General features: G+C 39.1%; 1 protein-coding gene across 1 annotated transcript in view; it reads left to right on the forward strand.

Annotated features, from left to right (window-relative positions):
- The first annotated feature begins 3,737 nt into the window (after positions 1 to 3,737).
- The window catches only part of LONP2 (lon peptidase 2, peroxisomal), a 185,774-nt gene continuing 174,757 nt past the window's right edge, over positions 3,738 to 14,754 (forward strand). Inside the window, exons 1-2 of the mRNA XM_068955974.1 lie at positions 3,738 to 3,915; positions 4,114 to 4,244. The gene's annotated coding sequence lies outside the window, so the exon portion shown is untranslated. The remainder of the gene's footprint in view (positions 3,916 to 4,113; positions 4,245 to 14,754) is intronic.

The following is a 14,754-nucleotide window of genomic DNA, read 5'->3' on the forward strand; positions in this document are numbered from 1 at the left end:
GATTTCCTCCACCGTAATCTAAAGCACAGCAGGCATACTTTATATCCAAATGACTTGCATCACCCTGGGAAAATGTAATGAGGGCTTCCTCACATGAGTCAGAGATTTGAAGTTTAGCAAATTCAGAACAAGCACTCTTTTTGGCATTTTCTATCCTAGACTGCCAGTAGCACTTCCCAGTACTACAACTGCTCACCTAAGCAAAAAACAAATTCACAACCCACTCCTTGGAACCCATTTAGTTCCCTTTTGTGTAAAAGCATCAATCCAATAATTGTCAGAAAAAGCTTTATGTCTGCTAAAATCCAAGATTTCACAGAAAGAACGGTACAGAACATAAGAAATGAATACAGAACTAGGTAAGAATAACACAAATTGCATGTAGAAGGTAAAACCTTCAAATGAAAAAAAGAGAAAGATACTCTTTTTTCTTTCCCCATTGAAATTATACTGGCCAAAGAAATAATTACTAATACTGAAGATGGAAAAGCTATTTACTTTGCAGGATGCTCTTCCAATATTTGCATCTTAGCAGTTAATCAAAATGTCTGTTTAAAACAGACGTTTTTATTTTAGATAATTTTATTTTAAAATCCTTGCTTGCACCAAATGTTGCCATAATCCACATTTATTTCTACTAAATTGAAGAGATTAGCTGTGAAGCAAGCTATTATTCATAAGCGAGGGAATTACAATCTCTGCATTTATTTGCTGAACAGTCAACAGATTCAATAGTTCCAAATACTTTTAATAGGGCAGGCTTTTCCCCATGCCTGACTGATTTGAAAAAAAAAACCCAAAATGCAGAAATTGCACTAGCTGGGTTACCTGAAGTGTTTAAAAACAGCTACCACTGATCTTTCCATGACTGTAACTTCTTTATATTTCACGACTGTTAGTCACACCATTTTTGAGTAAAGTTTCAGCCCTCTTGCAAAATTATTTCCCTCCCCAAAACTTTTTTTTTCTCCTCATCAGACTCTGACTTTTCGCTTCTGCTCTCCCAAGACAGTTGTACTTCTCATCTTTCCCTTTTGGTGGGCAGTGTATTACAGCACAAGGCTTTTCAGAGTATTACAGGCAAGACTGGACCAGCATTCATATGTGAACGCATACAAAAGGATAGCTAGACTTGCAAAGTTATATAGGTCTTGCAGTAACTAGCTCTTGCATGCATTCAGCTCAGAAGGGCCAGATTCCCTAAATACAACAGGGAAGGAGTCAGGAGTCTAAGAATAGTACTTCCAGGAGCCATCAAGCCGAGCAGGACTAGCCAGCACTTCTAGCATAGTCAATAAAGTTGTTTGCATAATTGTAGACAATTACACCATTAGGGCATATGTTCCATGCTACTTAACAGTTGCTTGTGCACCAGTATGCCAGCAACGCTGAGCACACGCACAGCACTGATCTCCCATAATGACTTTTTCCTTCAAGTCCCTTGGAAGGAATAATTTGAGAAATGAAAGGCTATTCAAAGCAAGGTCAGTTTGCTATAGCTGGGAGGGGACACTATTTATCAATTCTATAGGACTGTGAAGTGTATATGGGTACATTGCTTCAAAGCCTTTTTGTGACTGAATGAAAGTACCTTCACAAAGTTTTGAGGTGAATCAATATAAAAATAAATAGTAAATTTAAAGATTTGTAGTATGCTACATTTTGTCTACATTTTTGATTTTGTCAGCATAGAACTTGTGCTTAGCTTATAAAGAGAGGAGAAAGCTAAGATTTTTAACCATTCAGGAGATTGTTTTTGCTGGAATTACATATTGAGCTAAGTGAGGCTATAGATAAGCAGGGGAAAAAAAAACCAACCCCCCCTTCTACTAGAAGGAATAATTTTCATTTTATTGCAACTAAAATATTGCTACTAATTTCTACAGCTTTCTATACAACACTTTGTACAAACGATCTAGTGAGATTTACATATTTATACATCCAAAAAAAAAAAAAAAGCTTATCATCTGAACAAGAAAAACAGCATGTCTGTATGCAGTAATAACAATACCAGAACTGTAGCTAGGCAATATCAGCAGCTCAGGCAGAAGCCGGGCTCCCACTGGGCCTAGGGAAAAGGAAGAAGGCGCCTGGAGCTTCAAATATTAGCTCAGGCAAATCTGATGAGCCTGGCTGTACGTAGGATTGTGTGCATGGGCAGGTAACGGGAGGTTAAAAAGAGCTGGGGCAAGCACAGGTAGGGCCTGAATGTCTGAGAAACTGGAAAGCAGCTCCTTACAGAGCAACTCCTACAGCAAACTGCAAGGTAACAGGAGAAAGATTAGCATCAGGGTTGCAGCCTCACCTCCTTATGGCCGCGTGCTGCCACAGCAATAGCATGGAGAGCTCCAGAAGGGCAGTGCCTACCTGCTGCCCCAGTGCAGGGCTCAGGAGACTGAAAAGCCTAAATGTGTTTTCTGCCCTGTGGTCAGAACCAGGCTGAGCTGTTCCAACGTGCAATCAAACACTCCAATTGCACATACACCTTTGTCAATTAAAATGCAAAGAGCCCCTTAAATACACAATTGGTCATTTCTGCATTCCACTATCTGACTGCCATCAGGCACAGAACAGGACATTGCTCTTAAACGCACACATCCTATAAAATATTTTGGCAATGTCTCCATAAAGTATTTCTATACCCATTGCAGTTGCTTCAACTAGAGTAGTAGCTCCCTGTTTCCACTCCAACCACACCGTGGAGGACAGCGAGCTCCAAAAGCACCGTAATTCCTGCTCTGCTTGTCGAGCAAGAGCAGAACACAACTAGGGTTTGAGAACGGCCCCACCAGGCCTATCGCTGTGCTTGTTTTTAAAGAAAGGTCACGGTAAGATAGGCTTCTTTGAAGGAAAGGCAAAGCTAGCAGGAGCGGTGCAGCCCGGCTCGACCCGGCCCCACCGGCCCGAGCTGGGTGGGAAAGTGTGAGGCACAGCCGGGCTCCCGCTGCAAAACCGCAGTCGTCCTCCATTTTGGAAAGGGCAACTTCGACCTGCAGCGAGCCCGAAGGAAGTACCTTGGGAGGGGAGAGGTCCTCCTGCCGGCGCTCAGGAGGTTCCTCCTGCGACGCCTGCCGCTGCAGCCCTCTTCGCCACGAAACCGCTTTGCTGGCCGCATGTTCCCGGCCGCGGTAGGAGGGAGAAGCCGCCGCTGCCAAACCAGCCGCTCCTGCCTGAGGCGAGAGGGATGGGGCGACGCGCCGCCGTTCCCGCCTCGAGGAGGACGAGGGGCCGCCGCCCCCTTCGCCTGAGGGGAGAGGCTGCTGCCCCAGCTGTTCCCGCCTCGAGGAGGACGAGGGGCCGCCGCCCCCTTCGCCTGAGGGGAGAGGCTGCTGCCCCAGCTGTTCCCGCCTCGAGGAGGACGAGGGGTCACCACCCCCTTCGCCTGAGGGGAGAGGCTGCTGCCCCAGCTGTTCCCGCCTCGAGGAGGACGAGGGGCCGCCGCCCCCTTCGCCTGAGGGGAGAGGCTGCTGCCCCAGCTGTTCCCGCCTCGAGGAGGACGAGGGGTCACCACCCCCTTCGCCTGAGGGGAGAGGCTGCTGCCCCAGCTGTTCCCGCCTCGAGGAGGACGAGGGGTCACCACCCCCTTCGCCTGAGGGGAGAGGCTGCTGCCCCAGCTGTTCCCGCCTCGAGGAGGACGAGGGGTCACCACCCCCTTCGCCTGAGGGGAGAGGCTGCTGCCCCAGCTGTTCCCGCCTCGAGGAGGACGAGGGGTCACCACCCCCTTCGCCCTCGCCTGAGGGGAGAGGCTGCTGCACCGACCGTTCCCGCCTCGAGGAAGACGAGCGGCCGCCACCCTCTTCGCCTGAGCGGAGAGTCTGCTGCGCCAGCCGTTCCCGCCTCGAGGAAGACGAGGGGCTGCCTCTCCCGTCTCGCCCCGCCGGGGGTGGGAGGCGCCCAGGCTGCCCTGAGGCAGCGGTATGAGGCGTTCCTGTGTTCTCGCGGCTGCTTCTTTGCTTTGGCTGCTACTTACTCTCCCTTTTTCTGGGCCGTGGTGCGTTCCGAGGGGCTGCTTCGGGAGAAGGTCTAGGGGCGAGAAAATAGGAGCAGCCCTTGTTGTTCCGGGCGGCTTTACTTCAGTATGTTCTGCCCCCCTCCCCCCTTTTATTTTAATAGGAGCTCCCGGTCTAGAAGAGAGCGAGAAACCTATGGAGGTCTCCTGTGGTTGCCCTGTGGAGAGGAGGAAAAGGAGTTCCTGCCTCTGCCCTGAGGAAGAGGGCAGTGAAGAGAGGGCGTGAAAAATGGAGGTGGGTGCTAAGCTGGTGAAGAAGAGGGACAGTTAGAGGCAGAGTTAGCGTGCAGGCTGAGGACACTGCTTTACTCAGAGGTCAGGGAAGAGACTTAGCTCTGCAGGTTCGCAGGACCCCAAATCGCCTTTCTCTGGAACTGCAGGGGATTAGGGGGCGGCCTGTGATACACACATGTACTCTGGGGAAAGTAGCAGTTTTAAAAAACAGGAAAAAAATATATATAGCTACATAAGCATAAAAAGAAAATGTAGGAACACTAATGCTGTACAACAGAGACGGTCTCCAAGGTGTTCTGATTCCACAAAAAAGAGTTAATGTTTGCATTTGCTGCTTTGTAGACTTCAGGAAAGGGCTTAACATGTTTCATTTTAAAGATATAAGCATCCTGCTGAAAGGGGTTTTGCGTTCTTTAAATTAAACATGAATTTCGGTGATTTTCTCTGTCAAAGTAACAAATTTTTGAAATTAATTATTTTACCTTTTGGCCAGCTTGTTACTATGTGCAGATTGCCATAACTTTTCATCAATGCCTACAGTAAATTTCTTCCAAGCCAAAAGTGTCTGTATGGTTCTTTAATGTGAGCTATCATGCATACAACATTATGTACTTTGCAGGTAGAATAACATGGAGATCGCAAAGCTGCGAAGCAGCAGAAGAGAGCAGACAGGAAACAAGTGTGTCATGTTTTTCAGAATTGTATTCAAAACATAGCACAGGTGATTCTAATATGTTGTAATTTTGGACCAATTTTGGCTAGCTCTAACACACTAATAATTCTAAATGGCCTATAGACATCTGCAATTTAAACTATTGAAACTTCCTTGAGCATGTTATCATTGAAAAGCAAGGAAATTATGCTAATAAGATTATTGTTATATTTAAAATGGTGCTAATTTGAGGCTTCGAAGAATACAAATGTACAGCTCATAAATGTTATGGTCTCATTAGTCACGCGGTAGAACATGACACAAAGTATTTTGTGTTTGTTAGAAACAAAACAGCTTGAGTGAACAATAGATTATGCATCTTTTTCACTGGGGGAGGGGAGGTACTTGTCAGCAAAACGAAGTGGATCATGTGAAAACTTTAGTGACTAGATGTAAAAAGGGAAAGCTTTTGCCCGTGGAAGGAAAAGGAAAAGAAACATAACTCTCGGCTATGTTGTTATTTGCTGGAACCAAATTTAATGCTACCTACTGTATAGAAAAGCCTGGTTTTAATATAAATTAAATCCACTAGTGTGGAAATAATGCAAGCACATGCCTTGTCATCTCAAAGAGGAATTAATTGATTTCTAACTCTAAAAAACTACATGACTTATTTGAAGGAATGAAAAAGGAACTACAGCTACTAGGTCGTAGTGGAAAAGGTGATGAATATCTGCTGCAGAAACCAGTAAACTGAAAGGATATCCCCATGTTTGCTTACTGATATCTGAAAATTAGCTTATTCTTCCAGGAGTCTTTTTTTTTTTTTAATTTTGTTTTGTAGTGGATGTTTCAGTATCAATAAATGACTCTCAAAATAATGTTCCTTTTTTTTTAATGATCATCAGTACTGTAGCAAAATCTTTCATAAATAAATTTTGATTTATGGAAAAAATGGAACAGTTTTTAGGAATTGTTTAGTTTTTAAAATTATTCTATTAGAAAATTAATTTTTCATTTTCACTCATTTTCTAGACATGCTGTCTTTGCTCATATTGCTCATATGCTCATATTACTGTACAAGCTGTTTGGAATCTTGTTTCAGTATTTACTATTTTTACCTTGTATGAAGACTAATTGGAGAGAGCTTTGTATACCTCTATAGCTCTTTTATTTCTTCCTAAATGTTGTTACGGAAAAAGAGGAGCTGCTCAAGAACTGTTTGGAAGTCCATATATTAAGAGAAGAGCATGCCAAATAAGATGGGATAGTCTTTCTTTTATTTTTCATTAACAAGGGGCATATCCCTCTTAACTGCAGTCACTGCAGAATGAGGGACAATTCTAAGAGGGGAAACACATTGTTAGACAAGAGTCCTTATCCAAATGACAACCCTCAGAGACAAAATGCCTCCTGGAGTCTTGATATGAGGCTGTGCAATGTTTCTGCTAGGATTGAGAAAAAGGATCAGATACCAACAGCAGAAAGTAATTTTTATTTGAACTCGAAGAAAATAGCTTGGATATATTTCTATAAAGCTGTATATCTGTTAATGCATATATTCTAAATATTTTCATAACATTTTAACCAAGATGAGCAGAATTTGTTTTTGTTCTGTCCCAGGCTACTTGTAATCAGTGTTCATCCTCACAGAACATACCAAAGTTAGCATTGTCTTTCAAGAAAGAGTTGCCAGGTGTACACACATAGCCACTACATCCTCACCTGCCCTGTCACTAGGCGGGTATCCATATTCAAGTATTAGGATATCCATAGCTGGACTTTGGAGTGTCAGTTTTTTACATCTCACAGTGTTACTTTTAATACAGGAGTTCTGTGCTGTGACTTTAGGTGGTTTGTCTTTGAGAAAAGCTAAAGGAAGAGAAGGTACACGTGTCCTTTATTTAGGGATGAACTGTCTATTTAATTTTCATTAGTATCTGGTAGGGAAGATTATCTGAAACTTTCTTCCTTTTGGTAAAATCTCATATGAACAAATGCAATTTGGAATATTTGATAATTTGAAAGAGGATACTGTAATTAATGTTCCTCATTCTGATTTAGCTATGCATAAATTTGTAATGGTTCTACAATAAGACACCTTGAGAAAACACATTATATAATTAAAGGGTACAAAACTGCTTTGGAAAAAGAGTGGGAGTGTGCTTTATTTTGTATTTAAAACTGATTTCCCATATGGGAACAGTGAAAGCTCATATAAACATAGCATTGGATATTCTGAAAGCAAATCAGTGATGGCATACACTTTGAAAACATTTGATGCGTCTGCTGTGCCAAATGTGCATTTTTTACTGCATGGATACAGCTATTTTAACTTGTGTTTCTTGATACTCTTCATTTTGGTAGAATGCCATTTGCTGTTAATCCTTGAGCTGCAATTTTTGGTTTCAGTTGCTTTTTTCCTCAGGCTGAACTGGTATTCTGATGGATATTTGGCGATATCTCTTATCTGTGGTGGCAATTCAACCTTAGATCTGAATTTCCTTGATCTAAAAGACTGTTGAGATAATTTTGTTAGTATCCAGTGTGAACTATGCGATCTTCCAGAATTCCATGTTAGCTGTCAATTTCCCTGAATGGAAAGTAGTTCTTTTGGGGAAACTCTCGCTCACAGTACTGCACTGTTGTTTTACTTGATACTGTTGATTGTAATAATAATCAGATTAGAAGATTTTAAGAAGAAAAATTTTCTCTCTGCTTATTCATTAAATGTCAGAATTAGTTAAGAAAAATAGAAGACAACAGTTGAAGTATCCTTTCTTTCCCTTTATTTTCATACCAGCTCCCTAAATTTGATTTTCAAGACTGTTGTTGTTTGTTTGTTTGTTTGTTCGTTCCTTTGGCTGCCGTTTTATCTGGTAGTTGTTGCACAGACAAAAAGCAGTTCATCATCATAATCGCAGTGCTTTCATGTATTACAGCAGATTAGTTACTGTTTCTGGACAGTCCTGAAAGGAACAGAATATGTCAGCGCTCATGTTCAGGATGTTTTAGGAAAGATGTTTTTATCATTTCATTCAGTACAGTCACTCACGTATTTGTCATTTTGGACATCTATAACTTGACGTTTTCTCCAAACTTTGTCAGTAATGTACTTTCCACAATTTCTTTTAAACTCTGATCGAGGTTTATTCTAAATAGATCCAGCACAGGGCACTGTGTTGGCCTTTTTAGAACAACTCAGGTGTTGTAATTGATTGGTTTCACTTCTGATTGTTTTTTACTGGCTTTCTACTTGATGATTAGGATGGATGAGATCTTTACTTAAGTAGTTCAAATAAAGTTCCTTGGCTTTCTCGCTGATAAATATGTGAGAAATATGTCTTAGTCTCTACATACTTTGTATTTTACATGGTAAAAATCAAAGTATACAACCCTTCACCCCCAAATTATTGAATTATCATTGTTAATTTGAACCAATTTTTATGAATTACTGCATGTAAACTCCACATCATCTCAGAAGGCTATTGCGCTTAGATTTAGTATACCTGCCGTTTTATGGGATTGTTGTTGACCTTGAGGTTGTGGGGCCAGATTACATTTTAAGAGCTCACCTTAGTTTACTCAGAATGTTTCATTATGTTTCCTTCCTGCATGGCTTAGGTGTTTGGTCTGTGGGTTTTTAATAAGTACCTCTTTGTTTTTGTTTATGTTTCTAAGACTAAATAAATATTTATGTTATTTTAACTATTCTAGAAGCAATGCTGTTGGGGTGAAATAAAACAAGTTGTTTGCATGCTGTTTTATTACTGATGCTCTCTTTTTCTGAAATGATCTTGTGAGCAGGCAGAATTTTCAGCTTTAACGCAAGTCCTGCTATTTTCTGGTAGGAGAATATACAATCCATTTAATTTAGGAGAGGTAGGCCTTTTGGAGGATCTGTGTTTGGAAGAAAACTTAGGAGCTAAGTTAAAAAGAATGAAGCTCTTTGCTACCAAGATATTTGTATTGTGATTTGTAGTTGTAGCAGCATCTTTATCTTGTGATCCAGTTAATCTATTGCTCAAGAGTAACCAGTGCTGTTGGTCTTGCTATTGAATTCAGCCTCTTTCAAAACCTTTGAAGACAAAGTTTCCTTTCTGAAACACTACTCAAATTAACTGTAGCAGACTCTGCTCTTGCTGATCTCATTTCTGTTCCATCGAATGCATCCAGAGAGCAGTAGTTGCTGCCCAGTTTGGATGTTTGCAGGAACTTATTTTCCGTTTCTCAAAAAAGAAGTAATGAACTGTATTCCCATTTATGAATATTCTGTGTTTGAAAAAAGAAAAATGAATGAAAATAACTTTGCGTGTTATTTTGCATTGCTAAGACTCAAATATATCAAACTGCAGGAAAAGGCCTATTTTGCCCATCTGTTGGTAAAGATGAGCATTAGTTTTCTCTGCTAACTGTGACTGCATATTAAATACTGTGATATGATCAGTATCAAATGGATTTCTGGTAGAAGTTCATTAATGTATAGCTCAGGATGTAATGTTTAGGACAGGTGGTAGTGTTTATTTAAAAATTATTTCGGGCATAGCTATGTTTTAGCTTGTATATTTCCCAGAGGACCCTTTGCATGGGGATAACCATTTTGTGTGTGTTTGCATGTATGTAGCTAAGTAATACAGTATAAGTTTTGCTTGCATAACTATGCAGTTTTGCCCTGTTATATTTTAATTTCATGTGGTGCATATAATGTCCTCAGGTCTTTGAATATTTTACTTCTAATTGTATTAGTCCCTGAATGAATAATCTATATAAAGTGCGTATAATCTATCAGTAATCTATCGTCTGTATTGGGAAAATTCTTTTACTGAAGGCAGAAAGAAAGTTTTTAACGCTTGCATTGGACCTTTTGTTGAGAATGACCTTTAATTTGTTAACTGGGTTTATATGTATTACAAACTGCGTTCTTACAGAATGGTTGATTTCTTCTACTTGATGTCATTGTGAGGTGAGAACGGATAACGTCTGATAAGAATGAACGCTGTGCAAAAATCCCAAGTGAGAGTATGAATCCTTTTAAATTGTGTTATTTGTTAATGCAATAAAGAAAGATGAACTCTCATGATTTTTGGGATCCCTTGGGATAACTTATTTTACTCCGTGGCTTACCAACAGTGTTGGGAAGTTCCATTTGGCCTCCATTAAAGAAAAAAGTTTTCTGCTCTGTCATCCCATATTAGCTTAGATATGGTCCTTTTGGCTCCAGGAAAGCTTAGATTACAGGATGTTTGCCAAAAGAGTGATTTATTTCAAAAAATATGCATCAGATCTGGGCATCCAGTTTGGGCATAAGATCTGGAATAATTATTCAAACAATTATTCCATTGGTCAGCAGTTTATTCTGTCTGGTAGCTGAGGTATCGTTGGGTAATTAGGGAGCGTGGGATTCCATTCTTTCAGGCTTCTTGCTGCAGTTCTGGGAAATCAAAGGATGCTGATTTGTCTGTCTCTTGCATAGAACTGTCATTAAATAGCAAACAAATGCCCCTACTCCCTTCAGCTATCTATTTAATGAAGTAGTAATATTGTTACATACAAGATAGGTATAAGCTATAGCAAATTTAAAAAAAACCGATCTAACCATTAAACTCATGCAGTACTTTAATGCAAACAAGAAGAGCTCGTTATTTTTTTTTTCCACCTTTTGACAGATAAAAGGAAAGCTTATGTTTCTTTCCTATTTATATAGGCCTATTTTTTTGTTCCTCTTGGCTTTTCCAGTTTCAGGTAGTCAGCAGCTAAAACAGATGTTTGGGAGAGTAAAACCAATGTAGGCATCTGGGTCTATAGTCTCTGGACTCATCTGTTTTACTTCCCTTATTCACTTGCTTTGATTCAAGCAGAGTCCTGCCAATAATTCAGTCCTGATCTGTGTTTTATTTTATAACTCATCTTAAATCAATATGATTGAACAGTGCAAACAAACCAGGGAAGCCATGATGATGAGTTCAGTGCTTTTTTTTTTTTTTTTTTGATGTCAGAATACTTTTTCTGCCTAAACATTTAATGAGTATTACATAGAAATGAGGATCTGGTGACTTTTGTGTTTTTCAGTTGTTCCCCAAATAATCTGGTTAGTTTTAAATAGTCTTTCTTTTATTTCATAAATAGAGAAATACTATAAAATAATACATCTTAGCCCAAATTTACTGATCATTTCAATCTTCAGTGATTTCAAATATATTTGGAGAAATCTGGGTGTGATCAAGCTGTGTTTAAAATGTTAATTTTTCATAGGACAAAGAAAGATGATTTTAATCAAATTCCTTAAAAAGACTGTAACTCAAGCTAACGCTATTTGCCTTGCAGAATTGTTAGAACACTGCTCAGTGCTCAAATAACGTGAGTAGGGTACCCTGTACTGCCTGTACCAGATAAAGAAGTGGAATCAGGGCATGTGATACACAATGGACTTTAACTATGGAGTCACAAGTAACATCTGCGTGAAATCAGAATTTAAAACTGTTATTTGTGCAGAAGACTATTTTGGATACTGTGAATGGGAAAACAGTTCAATGAAACGGAAGTCTTACTGTCACATGCGCAACTATTATTGATAGCATTTCAAATATAGTGCAGAGAATAAGGAATCCGATCTGAGATTGTTCTATGTCTCTATGTAATCATGTGGTACAATTTGAATCTTCAGACAGTGAGTAATTTGACAAGCTCTGTAAATTATAGTATCTAGGGATGATGAAATGAATAGAAAGTGTCAGCCTTAATTATGAATTTTCTTGCCTTTGTGAATATAATTTTTTGTAGTTTAACGTGATCATTGCTGCTCTTACATTTGTAATGATAACTATATACATTAGAGACGTAAGTACTAAGGAAAAGGGGCACTTAACACAGTTTATAATTGTCTCATTCAAGTTCTTTGAAGACACTTTGTCAAAACAGCTACAAAGCTGAAGAACAAATGTATCTGAGCTGAATTGATACGCTGTGCAAGTTGATTACAATTAACAAAGTTTGTGGCTAGCGTGTATTAAATGGAACCTGCTGCTGAAAATGATTTCATATGAACCATTTTTGTCGGTAACTGTATACTTGAATTCTATTGAGCTGCTTCTTTGATGTATGAAGAATGACATTCTTATTGTTTTACCATATGGCGCACATTATCCTGAGAGGATAAGTGCTTTTAGGGTTGGGTGGTTTTTGTTTTGTTTTTGTGGAAGTAGACCACCACTTTGTTGCAACTACTGCTTTTTCGTTTATAGCCTTTATGTTGTAAATTTCACACGGGGAGCTAATGAAATAACATATTTACTGCCTGGCAGTAAAGCTGAAGTCTGAATCGTCAAAGATGAAGCTTTTAATGTCAGGGTGACTGCCAAAATAGATTTACTGAGAAGCTGGCTGGTCTGGCCAGGTGTCCAAAACAAGTTTCCACAAACATAGCTGTGGCAACTGAGGTATAATTTGTGGCTGGCATAGCTGTGCTAGCGAAAGCTGCTTGCTGTATGCTCATACTAACAAAAATATAATTGTGATGATGTGGCTAGTTACAGCTCTCTTGCATTTATCTTAAATGATTGATAGTGAGATCAAGATGTAATATTATAATGTTAGCAAGGCCCAAGAATTTGAATATAGGAAGCTATGTTATTTCAAAAATATTAACATAAGCTAGTTAATATGTTCAAATATTTTTCCTGTGCTGAGGTATATGTGCTTTAGTTGTTACTGCAATCCTACTTGCAACAGAATTGCAAAGAGGAAAAAAAAAATTGTTTTTTGTGAATGGCACCAAATTTCCTCCTCTTTGACCTGATATTCTTCATTGATACTGATGCGAGTTCTGTGTAATTCCAGTAGTGCTCTTTGTAAACCAGGTTAAGATAATGGTGTGGTTATCATTCTGCCTTGAGCGTTCATTAATAATTAAATAAAATTTTAAAAATATATTTTAAATCCATTATTAGAATTTATGAATCCAAGAAAATGTTACCATTCTAACCAAGCAAGTAGTCAAGTTAAAATTTTAACTATACAAATTCCAGGTGTGTTTGTACTCTGGCTCCTTATACCAGAAGTATTAGAGAAGATAAGATCCTCATCCATGCTGTAACTGTTAGTGTACATGGACCTGCCTTGGGATTTCTGCGTTGTGGGGGGAAAAAAGCAGTATAATTTCAAGACTACTTTTTACTACTACTTTATCTACATCCTCCCACCTCCATGACAGTGGTATATTAAGATGTTCAGGCAATTCTCTCTCTTTTTTTTTTTTTGGTAACAGAGTTCTTGCATCCTAGAATGACTCTTTGCCACTAAGATCAGCGAGCACACTTAAAATAGTATGGCAATACTCAGCCAGCTGTCTTTGGAATATTTGCAGTCTGGAGCAAGGAAGCTTGCAGGTACGCATTCTTGGAGAGCGCGCGTGGGGTTGGTGCAACATACCTTGTGTGTTGTGTAGGCATGCTCACAGCACTGACTCTTCCATGTTAGATGCATCCTTACTAAATAACAAGGGCATTATCAATACAAAATCCTGACTTACTGAGTTAGCGTCACTGTATTTCAAGATTGCCCTCTTTGTAATACTACATATTACAGAAGAATACACTGTTCCCTAAAAAAAACAAACAAAAAAGCACATAGGCCTTTTTATGGTTTTAGTAGTCCTAATCTTTTGTTTTCTGTTCCATTAGTTATTTTAATGTGGTTAGAAATGCAGTTGGAAAGAACTCCCCCTGAACGTCACTGGAAATAAATGCCTGGAAATTAGAATCTATATTTTCAAACACAAACTGCATGCAAAACAGGGTAATTCAAGAAAACAAGCTCTACTTGTAACACATGCTCAGTTAAAAAAAATCTGAACATATGCAGTCTTTTAAGAGTTTCTACAAAATAATTTGCTTGCGTCCAATATGTGCAGTTATTAGCAAAGAGTACATAAGCCTTAAGTCTTCGAGAAATAATTTTCCAAGCCTGATTCCAGGAAAAATCTTAATATGAAGATGCTACTTAATACAATTCTGTAAATTCCAATGATAAATGATAATAAATAATTTAAGACACAGCATTTGTGCGTTTAGTATACAGAGAAACATTTACTCTCTTTTGTTAAAAGATCAGCATCTAAACAAGCAATGTCTAGAATAGTTATCAGTTTCCTTTAAGCAAATTTCTCATTCAGAAATTCTCCAGAACTTGTGTACAGCTGCAGTGTTGATGAAAGGCTTTTCCAGGAGAAAAACGTGTTTGTGTTTTAAAGTTGTTTTTTTACCGTATTAAATTAAGCTTGATTATGATTGCAGAATGCATTAGATGAACAACTGCATTTATTTTGTCTTCATTACAGTGTAAAACCAATAAAGGTTACTCCAGTGCCTGAGTATGCTAAAGGGAGTTTGAGTTGGTTTCCAAATTCAGTCTTGTCATTACTCTCTTTATTCTGGTTAAGCTATTCCAGGTGTGATTTTTTTTGGCCTATTAGATATTCTAACTGCATTTTCTTACATAAAATAGACCTTTGACTTACAACGTCTTGTAATTCCAGCATTACTAATCTTATAAAGAAGATAAAAAGACCATTAGTGTCATATTTTTAAAGAACACGCTTAAAAGCTGCTTTTCAAACCTAAACACCGGAAAACAGTACTCCTTTCCAGGTTATGCCGTGTGACTGTTCAGGTTTTGTGAGAAACTTAAGTTAACTCACGTTTTTTAAGGATGAATGGCAATGCTTTGGGGTATTATAGTTCTGTAATAGTGCATAATGTTTTACCAGCATGGACCTATATCCTAGATCCATCTGAGTTTTCTTTGGTACATGTAGATGGGAAAGATGAATGAAAAGGTGGTACTAAGCTACCAGGAGGGCCTT

The sequence above is a fragment of the Struthio camelus genome, chromosome 10 (genome assembly GCF_040807025.1).
Source record: "Struthio camelus isolate bStrCam1 chromosome 10, bStrCam1.hap1, whole genome shotgun sequence".
Lineage (NCBI taxonomy): Eukaryota > Metazoa > Chordata > Aves > Struthioniformes > Struthionidae > Struthio > Struthio camelus.